The sequence below is a fragment of the Paroedura picta genome, chromosome 4 (assembly GCF_049243985.1).
Source record: "Paroedura picta isolate Pp20150507F chromosome 4, Ppicta_v3.0, whole genome shotgun sequence".
NCBI lineage: Eukaryota > Metazoa > Chordata > Lepidosauria > Squamata > Gekkonidae > Paroedura > Paroedura picta.
In genome coordinates, this window is record NC_135372.1 from 65477390 (window position 1) to 65492061 (window position 14672).

The 14672-nt window shown below is 42.2% G+C and overlaps 1 long non-coding RNA gene across 2 annotated transcripts in view; it reads right to left on the reverse strand.

Annotated features, from left to right (window-relative positions):
- The window catches only part of LOC143835499 (uncharacterized), a 441550-nt gene that overhangs the window by 36328 nt on the left and 390550 nt on the right, over nucleotides 1–14672 (reverse strand). For both annotated transcript variants that reach the window (XR_013230177.1, XR_013230176.1), the window contains exons 4-5: nucleotides 10356–10438; nucleotides 8705–8867 (exon numbers count right to left, since the gene is read on the reverse strand). This is a non-coding gene — a long non-coding RNA (uncharacterized LOC143835499). The remainder of the gene's footprint in view (nucleotides 1–8704; nucleotides 8868–10355; nucleotides 10439–14672) is intronic.

Below are 14672 nucleotides of genomic sequence, written 5' to 3' on the forward strand. Positions count from 1 at the left end.
GACCCCCCCCCCCACACACACACTAAAGTTCTAAGGTAGACTTATGCCTGTCCTGTACTATTTCAGAGAGAAGGGAGGCCAAAGGCAAGCTCCTCTATGTACCATTTCCCCTCAAAAACAAACAAACAAACAAAACCACATCTTGTGGAATACTAGATCTTAAGGAAAACAATCCCAAGGCCATATGGAAGACATCTGGTTTTCTGCATGCACAGAATTTGTTACGTGCGGTGGAATATTACGTTATATAAGCCTTCACCTACCCAATGAACACATCCTTGATATGAATTTCTATTGCAGTGAGAACTAGCCCTACGTCTTCATGAGTTTGATCATATCCTTCAGTAAAAATATTCTCCCAGAAGCCCTGAAAAAGAGTTTGTTAACGTGCGTATCTAAAAAGCCTTCCAAGTCAAAAGGCTTGTCTTTCTCCTACTGTCGTGCATGTCCTTCTTCAAAAGGTAGTCACGATAGAGGGGAAGCACCAAAAAGGGGATTTCTTGAAGCAGTGTAAAGACTGTCTTAAGTAGCATTTCTTTTAATCAAGTAAAAGAAGAGGAAGAAAAAAAAAGGTTAGAGGTGAAATCTAATTTAAGTTCATAGAATAATCTAAAGCACTTCACAATTTGGTTCATGGTTGTTGCTCTAAGGCAATAATGGGTATAAATATATAAAGAGAAATACATATTCAGGTACATGTAGTATTTGTGTGTGTGTAGACAGACAGACAGATAGACAGATAAATTATAGTAATACAACCCTGGCAACAGTAGCTGATAGTCAAAGAAGCCAGCTCTCTGGGTGGTTTAACCACCATATATCCTCCTGGACTAAATAAAGATTAAGGTTTCCTGTCTCATGCTAATTTCAACATGCTTACTACCTGCCTGCATATCACAACTAATCTAATCATGCCTCCTATTGTCATTCACCTGCTATTGTAATTTGCCTGCTAATGTCATTCAGCATCTGAAATCCCTCTACTCCCCAGAATATAGAACAGTTGAACTCACATCTTGGTTATATCTGAAGAAGTGAGCAGTGACTAATGAAAGCTCATACCCTGCCACAATTTTTTTGTCTTTAAAGTGCTACTGGACTCTTGCTCTTTTCTATTACTGCAGACAGACTAACAAAGCTACCCATCTTGATCTATTACCATATATTTTGCACTTAAAAATGGGGATTGGTCTTTGTCCACCTGCCAGTGTGTCTGCTCCTTGAGTCAAAAGACAAAAAAAGCTTAGTTCCTAAAACTGCATAGTTACACATAATTGCTAGTACTAGAAGTCAACTCAATTTAGTCAATATATTTTAACATACAAACACAGGCAAATATAAAACTACTCTGTCCCCATTATGATAGATCTAAAACAGGACAAGTCTGGAAGAAAAGCAAAACAAAACTGACACCCTGAACATGAAACTTAGAACAGCCTTATACACACACAATCTGTATGATTGCTTCTGCACCTCATAATTTCCACTCCGCCTTTGCAGTTGTAAATAAAAGGTTAATATAGTGACATCCTAGTATATTATCCTCAGAAAAGCTCTTGAGAAAGAAAGAGTACAAAATGTGTGTATGTGTCTGGGGGGGGGGGGGAAGGGAGGATACTCTTGCCAGCCTTCAACAGTAACTCACGTAAACATTGGCAATACAATGCAACTTCATTTACTTCATGTCCCAAGCATTTGTACACTTATAGGGTTGAGGAATTATTTATGTTTTGTTAGACAACCAAGTTAACTGGAAAAGAAGATGACACAGGTCTTTCTAATATCAGTACCAGCCATGCATCTTGTTCCCTTAGAGGAAAACCTGGCTGAGATATACCATGACAGACCTCCAGTTCACAGTACAATACAAGGATGAACTTGTGCAGACAAGCACATCTAATCCACACAAACCATGTGGTATGAGCATGCCAGTCTGCCCCAACTTGCCCACATTACTGATAGTCTGATTGCCAGTTCTGAGCAGGCAGCACCAGCTACTCTGCCTCCTTTACAGTGGAAAATTTCGCCTATGATGTCCACTTTTGCACAGAAGTGCTGAAATAGCATGTGAAGCTATAGTTTAAGTGACACCCTGTATGTCCCATTGAAATGAATTAAAGCTACACAACAGAGAGGAGGGAGAATCCCAGAGGCCAGACTTTTTCTGTTACTGACCTCCCTCCCGGCACCCATTTACCTAGTGCCTATTCTTTTGAGTCCAGTGGCATTTGAAGACCAATGAAATTTAATTCTGGGCATGAGTGGGAGCTGAATGATTTAGCATGTGTAGATGCACACCTCAAGTATTCCAGCTAGGTGTTGGGGGGGGGGGGTTTAGTAGCCAGGAAGGGCTAATTAGAGGGGTATAGACTTTTTATTCCCTAGTCTTTTAATGATGGGTAATGTTCACTTTGGCTGATCTGGATGCTTTTGTTAGCTGTTGTTGCTTTTTAATATCAATTATGGTTGGATTTCTTTTATGGCACTGTTTTGATTTGTTCCATTGTCATTTATGAAACATTTTTAGCCACCTTGAGAGCTTTTGTCCTGAGGTGAGACAAGAACCGTTCTGGTGAGGCCTTCTTCTCCAGCACTCTGCTGAGGTGAGACATGAATATTCTAATCTAAAGCAAAGGATAGTGTCCCTGTGGAATTCTTGTGTAACTCCCTTTCTTTTCCACAGGACTCGCACAGATTTCCTTTCCTTGGGACTGTACCTCAAACCAGGATGTGATCCAAAAAGGCTGAAATGATCTCATCCTTACACTGTCACTACAGGGATTAATCAGGCCAGCCTGTGTGTATTAGTTTTGGACAATATTTTCCTTAGGCATGTTCTTCACAGTTCGCCTGAATATTTTATTTGCCTCATGATCCCACTTCCCTACATCTGGCCATCATGCTGCTTCTCATTTTTCTCAGATTGCACTATAAAATCTGGCAGGGCTTTTGGTTCTCTCGCAGCTCATTAACACTGTGTCCACATCATCAGCTTCTGAGGGACCCAGCCGTTCACTCCCAACAGATCATGCTTCCCTACCTTCCCCCAATCTAATATCTGCCCTGGAAGTTGAAAGGCATCCAGAGTCTTGGCATGTTTTGTATTTCCAGTGGTGGATTGTATCGGGCTGTTGCTTTCTGTGTTGCTTTATTAAACAGTACAAGGAAGTGGTGAATCAGACATCTCCCCCCTAAAGTACTACCATGCATGATAAGCCTGCATGAAAAGGAACAGCTTGTGGCTTTTTTCCCAAAAGGCAGGGGGAAATCGGCTCTGATGGACTTCCATGGGGAAGGATATCTGCAGTGAAGGAATCATTAATATGAAGGCATTTACACTCATACAGTTCCAAAATCAGTCTGAAAGCTATTTTGAATGGATGCAAGAAATTTCCACAATCCATGTTGTACAGAGCTGTTACAATTATGTTGCTCGCCAATAAAAGGCAAGTTGGAACTGGCAATTCAGCTCAAGCGTTGTCCATACCATGCCATCCAAGTTGGACTAAGCAGTAACAATGTGCATTCTAGAGAGAGGGGCATGAGTAAGGAGCCCAAAGCATAGCCATCAACCAGGACAATATGGAGAAAAGGGCTTTCTTTCAGCAGCATCATTGAAAGCTAACATAGCTTTGTTTGAATTTGACAGAGTCTTTCTACCATTTGTGGTCTAAATTCTGGATTTAAGACCTAGCACCTGATATGTGAATGTAAGTAATAATTCCCTATATGTGAATGTAATTAATAATTCCCTATTCCAGCAGTTAACAAGTCAATGTAGAATTGTATGGAACATTTCTGACATACAGTTAGAGTGGTTTCTGACAGTTAGAGTGGTTTCTGACAGTTAGAGTGGTTTCTCAGTTGAACAGGCTTCTTTGGGAGGTGGTGGGTTCTCCATCTTTGGAATTTTTTAAACAGAAGCTGGATAGCCATCTGATGGAGAGGCTGATTCTGTGGAGGTTCAAGTGGCTGGCAGGTTATAGTGGATGAGCGATAGGGTTGTGAGTGTCCTGCATAGAGCAGGGGGTTGGACTAGTTGACCCATTATGTCCCTTCTAACTCTATTATTCTGTGACTAGAAATATAGCTCATTGCACTTTTAAATGCAATGGGTGCTAGGAGGGGGCTGGAAAGGGCCGTAGCAGGTGCAGCTCCCCTGGGCCCCAGGGAGGGCGGTGTGTTGGCACAGCCACCAGAGCCGGGGAGACATTGGAGGGGCGAGGGAAGGTGATGGGGAGGGCACGGAGCCATGCGCTACTCCCATGGCTATCTTGGGAGATGTGCTGGCGGCAATCGGCGATGGCAAAGTGGGGGCGAGGCGTGGGCAAATGGCGGGACTGCGAGGAGGGCTCCCTTCCCCAGCAGGAATCCTCGGCCCTCACGCCCTGGCCCCCTCTCACATCCCACGGCAGGCTCTGGCACCTTTCCACGGTGGGAAGGCTGGTTCCCTGTGCCGCTGCCAGCATCATGGTGAGTGGGCTGGCCGCCTACCTGGCGTGTTGGTGGGCAGCGGCATAATGGCGGCAGTGGGCCGAAGGTGGCCAAGGTTGGGGGGTGGGTGGGTTGGGAGGCACTTTGTGCCTCCCAACTCATCAGTCTGGGGGCATGGGGCCAATGGGCTCTGTTCCCCATTCCGGACTGTGCCCACCCCCTTGCCCTTAGCGTTTTATTTATACCGCTTCTGCAGAGCGGTTACAGATTCTATGATTCTATACATTTGCCACTGAAATAATCATAAATAGGCCTTTGCATACAAATTGGCTGCAACAATTTCTGCCCATAAGGTATTGATTTTGCCACCCCACTGACACTCTTACTATCTATTGTCCTTGGATTGCTTGAGTCTGTCAAAACTGCATGACAAATCCAATGTGTTGTACTATATGGGTTGCTTGGGTATTGATACAAGCTCAGATAGCCCTTCACTGTGAAACAGGAATGTACTGCTGCACACCATCTTATTTCTGCTGCATTGAATATGCTCCTAAATCTGGCACTCAGATCAGGAGCTTTACGGATTGGAAGTTAGCACAGGGTACGGTTGAAAGTCATATGGTAACCTTGCTGAAGATATGTAGGTAATTGTGTTGTCATTGTCTGGATGAGAATTTCCTGAGCACTCTATAGGTATCACTTTGAGTTGCATTATGAAAGGATATCAGTGAAATAAAAAATCATTTCCCACTGAAACAGTTGTATTGCCTACTGTCAGGAGACACAACAATGGGACAGATGGAGTGGCAATCTGATCCAGCAATCTTGTGTTGTGTTTTTGCTGGTATTCTCTCTATCCACACCAATACAAATCCAGGCAGGCAGCCGAAATGTTACCTAGACTATGTCATGCACTCACTCAGCCCCTTTCTCTACCCTAATAAGGGACAGTTGTGCTGTTGTCATTGTTGTTTGTATCTGCATTAGTATAGGCGTGTGGTTGGCATAAGACTTGTCCCTGCTGTGTTGTCATTTCACTAACTGCAGCTGTAGATTTAAGTTGGTTCCCAGCCAGTTCCCAGCTTAGCCATACAGAACATACTTGGCTAAGGAAACACAGTAGCAGAAATAAATTCCTATGAAGTTCTAAACCAAATATGCAACCAACAGCAGCTCTGAAAAAAACTATTTCAAAATCATCACAAATATCATTTCAATGCCACTCAAGTGAAAGCAAAGCAAAGTCCCTCTCACTGAACTTCCTCAAAACAGAATTTAACACTATATAATAATTTAATGTATTTTAAAAAGAAGAAAGAGTTAACAGCATCAAATTCCAAAGGCAGCATGATGTCCCATGGATTCTCAATAATGAAAATTCAAATGCTCATTTTTTAAAGGCTTTCTGTGTCCCTTTCCCCAGCTAAACCAAGATAATTGGTTTTCTGGGGCTAATTTCTGAAGCGCTTTAATAACACCTCCTGCTAGACGTCTCATGTAAACTCAGCAAGAGGAAGTGTCCAGAGTAATAGAAAAGATTTCTGCTCATTTTAAAGCTCAAATTCATACTTTTCTGAACAAAGGGGATGCCTGCTGTTTGAGTTTGGCAACTGCCAGGCCAACTGCATTGGAGAAGATTGGATTAGGAGGGGCAGCTGACTGTGCAGCAGAGTCGCCCTTCTCCAGCTGGATTTTGATGTAAATTCCACTCCAGCCCATGCTTTTGGAGATAATGAAATGGATACAAAACACTTAGACGTTTTCAAGTCAGCAAAATAATGAAAAGGGCAGACAGGGAGCTGATTTAATACATTTTTGTTTAAAATAAAACCCCTTTCGGTCACTTGTGTGAATGGGATTGCAATATGCTACAATGGCTTTCTTTGGCACATGGGATTTTGATGTAACACTCCAGTCAAAGAGCTCACAGCTCTCTAAGTTATTAGCAATGTGTGAACATCCCCTATCAAAAGCTTTTCATGTATTAAACTCCAATAAGCTGCGTAATTTGCCGAGTGCTTTCTTGAAGGAACAGTGTCAACACTCATTGAAGAATATTCGGCACTCGGGTCCTTGTGGGAAAATAAATCCGTAATTTTGCATCTTAACTGCACTGACTTGGAAGCACATGCCTCTATAACTAACCAGATTCAGAGAATCTAAAGGAGCAACATTGGTCTTTCAGGACACTAAGATTAGAACCTGCTCTAAAAGTGAATTGTGCTCACCTTGGGGGGCTGCTTGCATGGATAGGAAACAACTCACAAGCTTTATCCTGAATGTGCTGGAGATGACTGGCAAATCTTACACAGCATTAAATCCCAGTCTGCCACAAAATGGACACTTGACACAGAGCTGCAGACAACGGAAGCTCTCTGACAAGGAGAGCTGGAGAGTTATCAGTGTATCCACACTTGACATTTTTACGTGTGCACTTAAAAGAATGTCTTAAATGGCCACCTTAAAATGTCACACATGAAGTGGTGCGTAGATTATATGAAAGTTTTGACTGTGCTGCATCAGCTATAATGAAATGTACCTGAGTAACATGACCAACTGCTATGCAAACATTAGGTATTTTCTATATTGAAAATAGAATAAAATAATCTATATAAAATGAGTAAATAAAAATTGATAAGTCATGTCCGTCCGTCCGTCCGTCCATCATCTATCTATCTATCTATCTATCTATCTATCTATCTATCTATCTATCTATCTATCTATCTATCTATCTATCTATCTATCTATCTATCCATCTATCCATCTATCCATCTATCCATCTATCCATCTATCCATCTATCCATCTATCCATCTATCCATCTATCCATCCATCCATCCATCCATCCATCCATCCATCCATCCATCCATCCATCCATCCATCCACCCATCCACCCATCCACCCATCCACCCATCCTCCCATCCACCCACCCATCCACCCATCCACCCATCCATCCATCCGCAGGATGGAAAAGTATTATTGCCACGTTGTTTCTGCTTTTATTGTGATTTTGTTGTGTGTTTTAATGGGGTTTTTATTTGGGGTTTTATCGGACATCTATAACCCGCCACGAACCGGTTTTGGGAGTGGTGGACAATAAATTAAATACAAATAATAATAGTAATAATAATAGTAATATTTCATTGCCTATTAGGAATTTCTGTTTGCTGTTGTTTTCCCCAGTTGATACAATTCAACATAAGCAACACTGTATACAGTTTCCCTATATTATATAAGAAATACATATATTTGCTCTCTGTTAATAAAGTTTTGTAGACATAAATATTTTTGAAAAAGAATTGTCTTACAAATTATTTTTTTTGTTTATCACAACACTCCAAAAGAGGCAGAAATTAAACAAATTTTCATTATTTTGATTTCTCTATTATTATTCATATTTTAAAAGTTCTAGACCCTCTTCCCGCAGGTGTATTGTTGAGGCCACTACAATGGCTTCCCTTCCCTTCCCCACCCAACCAACTCCACCCCCATCACTACTGCCATTATTTAGTTCTGAGGATTTGGTTTACTGGGATAAGGTGGAGCAATTTTAACATAATTCAATTTTTATTTACATTTTTATTGTATTTAATTCATATATGTCTGGACCCTTTGATGTTGGTAGCCTCCATGAGACTGTAGGAGAGGGGCTCTTTGTAAGTCCAATAAATAAACAAATAAACAAACAAATAAACAAATAAATAAAAAGTGATTCTCTTACTTCCTAATTGAGTATTTCACAAGGTGAAATACTGAGTCAGATACTCATAAATTATGGGACCAATGGCCGAAAGTGAAAATCAAGAGTCATGAGTTCAGTTGAGAGCTGCAAATAAATTTCCCCCCCAAATAGCCATAACTGCATACAGCTGTTGGTTTCCATCAAGTGGTTTCCAATTCATGGTGACTTTATGAACAAAGGCCCACCAAAGTCTGCAGTCTTTTTAAAAAGTTTTTTATAAGGTCAGTCCACTTATGTCTTTGATTCTATCCATCCATCTTGTTCTTAGTCTGCCTCTACTTTTGCTTCTTTCTGTCTTACAAGCATAACCACTGCATGCAGTACTTCACACACTGAGCCTGAGAGGCAATGTATCGACTCCAGATCTAACAGAGTACACATGTGCTTGGAGATTACTAGATTCTAATGACCTCAATATGTACCGTCTGCTAAGGGTTCCAACACCCCTAAGCCTCCCCATATTACAGTTTCTATGAAAAAACAAAAATCCTGAGAATGTTAATCTTCCTTTTGAATTAATTACTCACTGTCTAGTTGTTGAGGAGAACATGAGCACAAGAATATGCTGATGACAACTGTCAATCTCAGGAAGTACCAAGACTTGAAGAATGAAAGGAGTGGCAAAATAGCAAGGGTGCAAGTTCAGATGGTAAAAGCAGTTCATGCTTGTAGACAGCTGCAATCTGAAAACTAAAAAAAACAAACAAAACACATTATATTATGCATTTCTTTAGGATGCTTTAGGATACTTAGGGCTGATTTAGGATGCTTTAGGATGCTTAGGGCTGATCCTGCGTTGAGCAGGGGGTTGGACTAGATGGCCTGTATGGCCCCTTCCAACTCTATGATTCTATGATTCTTTCACTTCCCCATCTTTCAAACTGTGCCAGACATCAGCATGTTTTCCAAAATTCACATTTCATTTTCTGCAATTTCATCTTTACCTGCTCCAGCAGTCTTCAGAGACATTCCTTTTCTAATGCTTACAGTAAAATTATTATACAAGAATAAAAAACACATAAGGATCACAGTAACAACAAAATGGTGAGTATTGTTCTTCTAGATTATTAGTCTGAAATCAGAATAATGGCACGAATGGAAATAATTTCAAGTGGGAACCCCATCAGATGGTGCAAAGTTTCCCATCCAGCAATTATTTCCTTCTGACAGGGAAGTAAGACAGTGACTAGGGTTGCCAGCCTCCAGGTGGTGACTGAAGATCTCCCAGAATCATAACAGATCTTCAGGCTACAGTTATCAATTCCCCTGGCTGCTTTGGAGAGTGGATTGGATAGCATAATATCCCACAGGTCCCTTCCCTTGCCAAATCCTACCCTCCCAAGGCTCCACCAAAATATCCAGGAAATTCTCTGCACAGACCTGCATCCTAACTGCACTGTCAGTTTAATTTTTATGTGAAGCCATATTTCTTTAATCCTCATTTTGTTTGCATCTGTCCCTGCCCTCTACATCTTTCTGGGATATTCTCCTCCAAATCTCAGTTTTTAAATCTGCATGATAATAAGAAAACCAGGATTGGCAAGATTTTCTCCTCCTCCCTCCATTTGTTTGAGCTGTTAATTGGTCTCTGTTGATTGGTTTCCAGTAGGAGCACGGCTTTCACCTCCAGGCTTTGCATTTTGCATTTCAGTGCTTCTTGTTTTAAAGTTAAGGGGATGTGTAACACTTTGTTTTAAAAACAATTGTGTGTGTTTGTGTGGGGGAAACTTTACTGATGAGCCACCATTAGTCGCATTCAAAGTCTCTATGCCAGGTTTTCTGGTGTTTTCTCTCACTTTTCCCTCCAAAGTTAGACAATGTGTCCCACTCACTTTAAGAAACAAACTGCCAAGCTTGGAAAGAGAGAGCAATCTGTTTCTCCTCCCCCCAGTGTGAAACATAAAGTAGCTATAGGCAGAGACAGCTGATCTTTAACATCTTCTTGAATGAATGCTTCTCGCATTACTAAAAGAGGACTTGTAAATTAGGAGAAACATCTTAGCAGCATGAAAGCTCAGACAGATTTTAGACAGCACTGTAAATGAAAGAGTCTGCTGCTGTTGGAGCTAACCAATCAGCAGAGACCTCAGCAGAACATCCATGCTAGAAGCATGGGTGGAGAAGAAAAAAACTTTGAAATAGGCAAAGCATCTACAGCTGAAAGAGAAAGCCACGTACCCGCATTTACTCACTGAAGTGGAGAAAACCCACTCTTGGATATGTCAGGGAAGAAGTAGTGTGACTGCAGAGTCAATCCTCAACTGTTTAGATTGGAGGGGAAAAAATTAACAGCATCAGAATGGAAACTGGGGTCAGATACAGATGGCTTTTTAAAACCGAGTCCAACAAGTTTTAAAAGCCCTATGCAGATAAGCCTATGATAACCTTAATAGTGATGCAGATTTGGACACCAGAACAATTTAAGACCTCTGTAGAGCAGTCCTCAGTACAGTTACATGTTTCCAGACCCATCTGCTTCTGCGGAGTTCAGTGGACTTTGAAGGTTCTAACTCTGTTTATGACTTCTAGCCAACTAAACTGATAACTATTAGAATAGACTCAAGCTTTAGACTGAGTGAAGTCCTAATGTAAGACATCTGGTGACTTTACAACCATGTTTTCTTGGAAGTAGCTCCAACTAATTTGAATGGAATCCAGCTTTGGCTTGGCTTGATTATTCAGAAATAAATCACATCTGCATGGGTCCAGACTAAACTGTCACCAGCTCCCCTTGCTTGCTGCAGACCTCCGCTCATGTAATTCCTCAGGGACCTGTATCTCTCAGGAGCAGTATTGAATGGAGATCAGTGGGGTTTAGTGGTATGGAAGAGGTGGAAAATTTAGTCTGGTGGAAAATGCTGGTGGAAAATTTAGTCTAGGAACAACCAGTTATATTTAATTCCAAATAACTGTGAAAGGACAGTAGCCAAAGTATGCTTACGATCTCATCTAGAGAGAAAGAAACCAATATATTATGAAAGAGAATGGCACACCTGGGCTTTAGAGATCAAAAGAAATAAATGGTTTTGTTAGATGAATGATCTAGTCCAACAACTTCTCCTAACAATGCCCAATCAGATTATCTGAAAGTTCCAAGAGCAGGAACATGCAGGCTAGAGCCTGCCATTTTTTCTTTCCTATCCCCCCCCCCCCAATTAGCATTTGGAGGTATGCTTCCAAGCCTGGAACAGCAGATGGATTATAACTTTCCAACTGCTATGGTTTGTAATATTGTTTTATAAGGCCAAAGAGAGATTATGTGAATGAGAGCTTGCAAGTTTCTGTTGTTTAATGAAGAAAAGCTGAAGATGTCTACTTGTGGACCACAACTTCCCCTCCCTTTTGTTTAGATCAGACGCCTGTAAGATGTTAGCTCCATATTGTATCATTTAAGAATACAATAAAATTTGAAACTAATAAACAAATGACTTATAGAACTCTAGAAAGAATTGGCACCACTTTTCTAAATGGAAAGGCTATTTGGTTTGGGGGTATTCCCCTCTACAAAAATTATTGTTTCAATTTTGCTTCATATTTAGTAGTCCCTTGTTTACCAAATATTTAATTGTTTTCCTGTGTAGATGATTTATCCCATTTCTCAAATAACCAAGAGTTATATTCATAAAATGTATAATACACAGTTTTCTACATTTTCCTTTTATTGGTAACTAGGGTCAAAGCCCGTTGTATCCAGGAATACAACAGGTGCTAGACCTTGGCGGTGGGAAGAGGAAGGGGAGGGGTTGCCAGTTTGCAAGGGCATGGGGTTGAATCGTGTGTTGTGTGGGAGGTTGTGGTGCTGTGGTGACAAATGAGGTGTGAGTGTGGAGAGATGGGTGTCAAGAAACTGTGGTGTGGAATGTTCATTGAGTGTGGGAGAGGACTGATATTTGGGAATTGTGGCATAGTGGTTACAGATGAGCTTTCCAGAGCCATGTCTTCAGCTATGTGAAGGGCAAATCAGACTGGAGACTCTTCTTAGGAGGAGATTACATGGCAACCTATTCTTCCCAGTTCTGTGTTCAACATCATTTCCCTCCTTGTGTGAATTAGGTCACAGGCACTGGAATGTCCCACTGCCCTAATACACATGGGGTAGTCACAGGATACAGGTATCCGCAATGCTCCTTCTTTTTCCATTTTTTTTACAGTTAATAAAATGTTCAGACCAGAGATAGCCAGGTGGGGGACATAATAGATCTCCTGGAATTGCTGCTCATCTCCAGACTAGAAAAATCAGTTCCCCAAAAATGGCTGCTTTGGAGGGGTGACTGAGTAGTGTTGTATCCCACTGAGCTTTAAGGATGCCAGCCTCCAGGTGGGGTCTTAGAATTCCCTGGAAGTAAAGCTCATCTCCAGGAAGTTAGGCTGAAGGGAAAGCTCTCTCCCCTCACTTGCATCTCTTCAAAAGGAATGCATGTGGTCCCACACACCCTTGGTTGCTTGGCTGGTGATGTCTGCCCTTCTGAAGCTTAAGGCCTTCTGCTGGCAACTGCAGTCCCTGTTGTTGTCCGCAAGGCCAGGTTGTTGCCTAATAAAAGTAGATCACCTAGTTTCCCCCAAACTCTCACTGCCTACTTTCCTGTAAAAAACTAACTTCTCTTGAAATTCTAGGCCACTTATGCCTTTGAGTTCATAGGACCTTCCTGGTAAATACTGTTTTTTTTTATTTACCAGGCCAAGCTTGAAAAAAGTCACTTCAGTTCTCATGCCTCTCCAGTCATTTACTTGTTCACTATTTTCAGTTTCAGGTTGTAAATAGTCTTTATTTAGATCTTCCTGCACTTTCCAGACTCTCAGGATTGATATTGTTTTGTCTGTCTGTCTGCACCCCAAAATAAAAACAGTTGCTTGTAAGGGCTGGCTAAAGCCCATAGCCCTGGAGGGACACACCCACACCATTCTACTCCAACTGCAGTCTGTGGGCCTCTACCATCCTCCCTAGATTGCTGCTCATCTCTAGATTATAACCATCAGCTCTGCAGGCAAAAATGGCTACTTTGAAGACCAGACTCTGAGGCATTGTAAGATTTTGAAGTCCCACCTCCAAATCTCCAGGAATATTTTCAACCCAGGGGTAGCCAATCTCCAGGTTGGGCCTGGAGAGCTCCTGGAATTACCGCTCATCTAGAAAGATCAGCTCCCCAGGCAGAAAGGGCCGCTTTGGATTTTGGGCAGGGTTGTTGTGGAGAAGAAACATATAAGGCCTCCCATGAAGGTTGTTGTTGAGTTGAAACACTTGCGCCCTACTGCATAGGCCTAACTGTCACGTCCAACCACTTCCCTCACTTTGCCTCAGATTGCTGACTGAACTGGCAGGTGGCTGGTGAGTGTACTCCCTAACTCCCCCCTCCCTTCAATCTGCTGTGAGGAAGCCTCTAACATCCCCTGACTGAAGTGAGGGAGGCATATCTGAGAGCAACACAGAAGAGTCTATGGGAGAGGGGGAATTGAGCTTTCTTTTTGAGAGTGGGGGAAAGCTTTCTCCTTCTGCCAAACTGTTGGCTGACAGAAAAGCCCCTTCTCAATTAAACTACTGCTCTGGCCAGCCTCACTACTGGAAGGAAGAAACAGCTAAGCCATGTGTATTTCTTCTGTGCAACTCTCTGAAGATTTGAGGCCTACTGCACAGGGTTGTTCTGCAGATGCCACAAGAGTCAAAAGAACCTCCGCAACAGCATCCATTTGGCCAGGAGTTGGGCTGGGAAGCCCTCACGCCGCCTCGCAGACTTACTTACTGTCCACTTACTATATCTCTGTAAGCAGTCAGGAGCAAACTGGCTGTGAGCTTGCCAGATTGCCCCTGGCCATGCTGGGGGCCAGGCTGTGTCACCTCGCTATTAGTCCAAAGTCTGGGGGTGAGGCCAGTCCGATCTTTGGACCAAATGTAAGGTGCTTTGAACCTTCTGATTGGTCTAAAGATCAGACTGACCCTGCCCACTCTCCACCCACCTGGCCTTAGCTTTTTATATTATACAGTGAATCTGTTCCAGATTAGTAGAGATGGGCTCAAGCCAGCCTGAAGCTCTCTGTGAAACCATGAAATGTAACAATTCATGAGTTGTGAACTTGGGCTCAAATGGCCACACCCCCAATGACTGCATGACCACATATGGGTCTTACACCTCTGGATGTGTTCACGGGCTTTTGGGGAAGTCAGAGATTCTTCTCTCAGTGCCCATGTGTGAGTGTGTAAAGCATGCAAAAATCTCTCTTCCAGCATAGGTGCAGCTTGGGAGGGTTGTCTTTGGTTTCCATGGCTACTCCAATGATTACCCATTTAGTTTGATTGACATCCTTGTAAGTAAAGAATAGTGCTCCTTTTGGTTTCAATGAAAATGCCTTAGCATATATACTCCCTGGGGCCACATGAGAGCTCACTGAGTTCTTTTGCTCCTTGTGGGTAGTGGCTGAAAGAGAGAGGGAGACACATGAAGCTATTTGGAGGGAGAGAATTTTGCTGGATAGGAGGAGAGTTTACAGAGAAGGAGCACC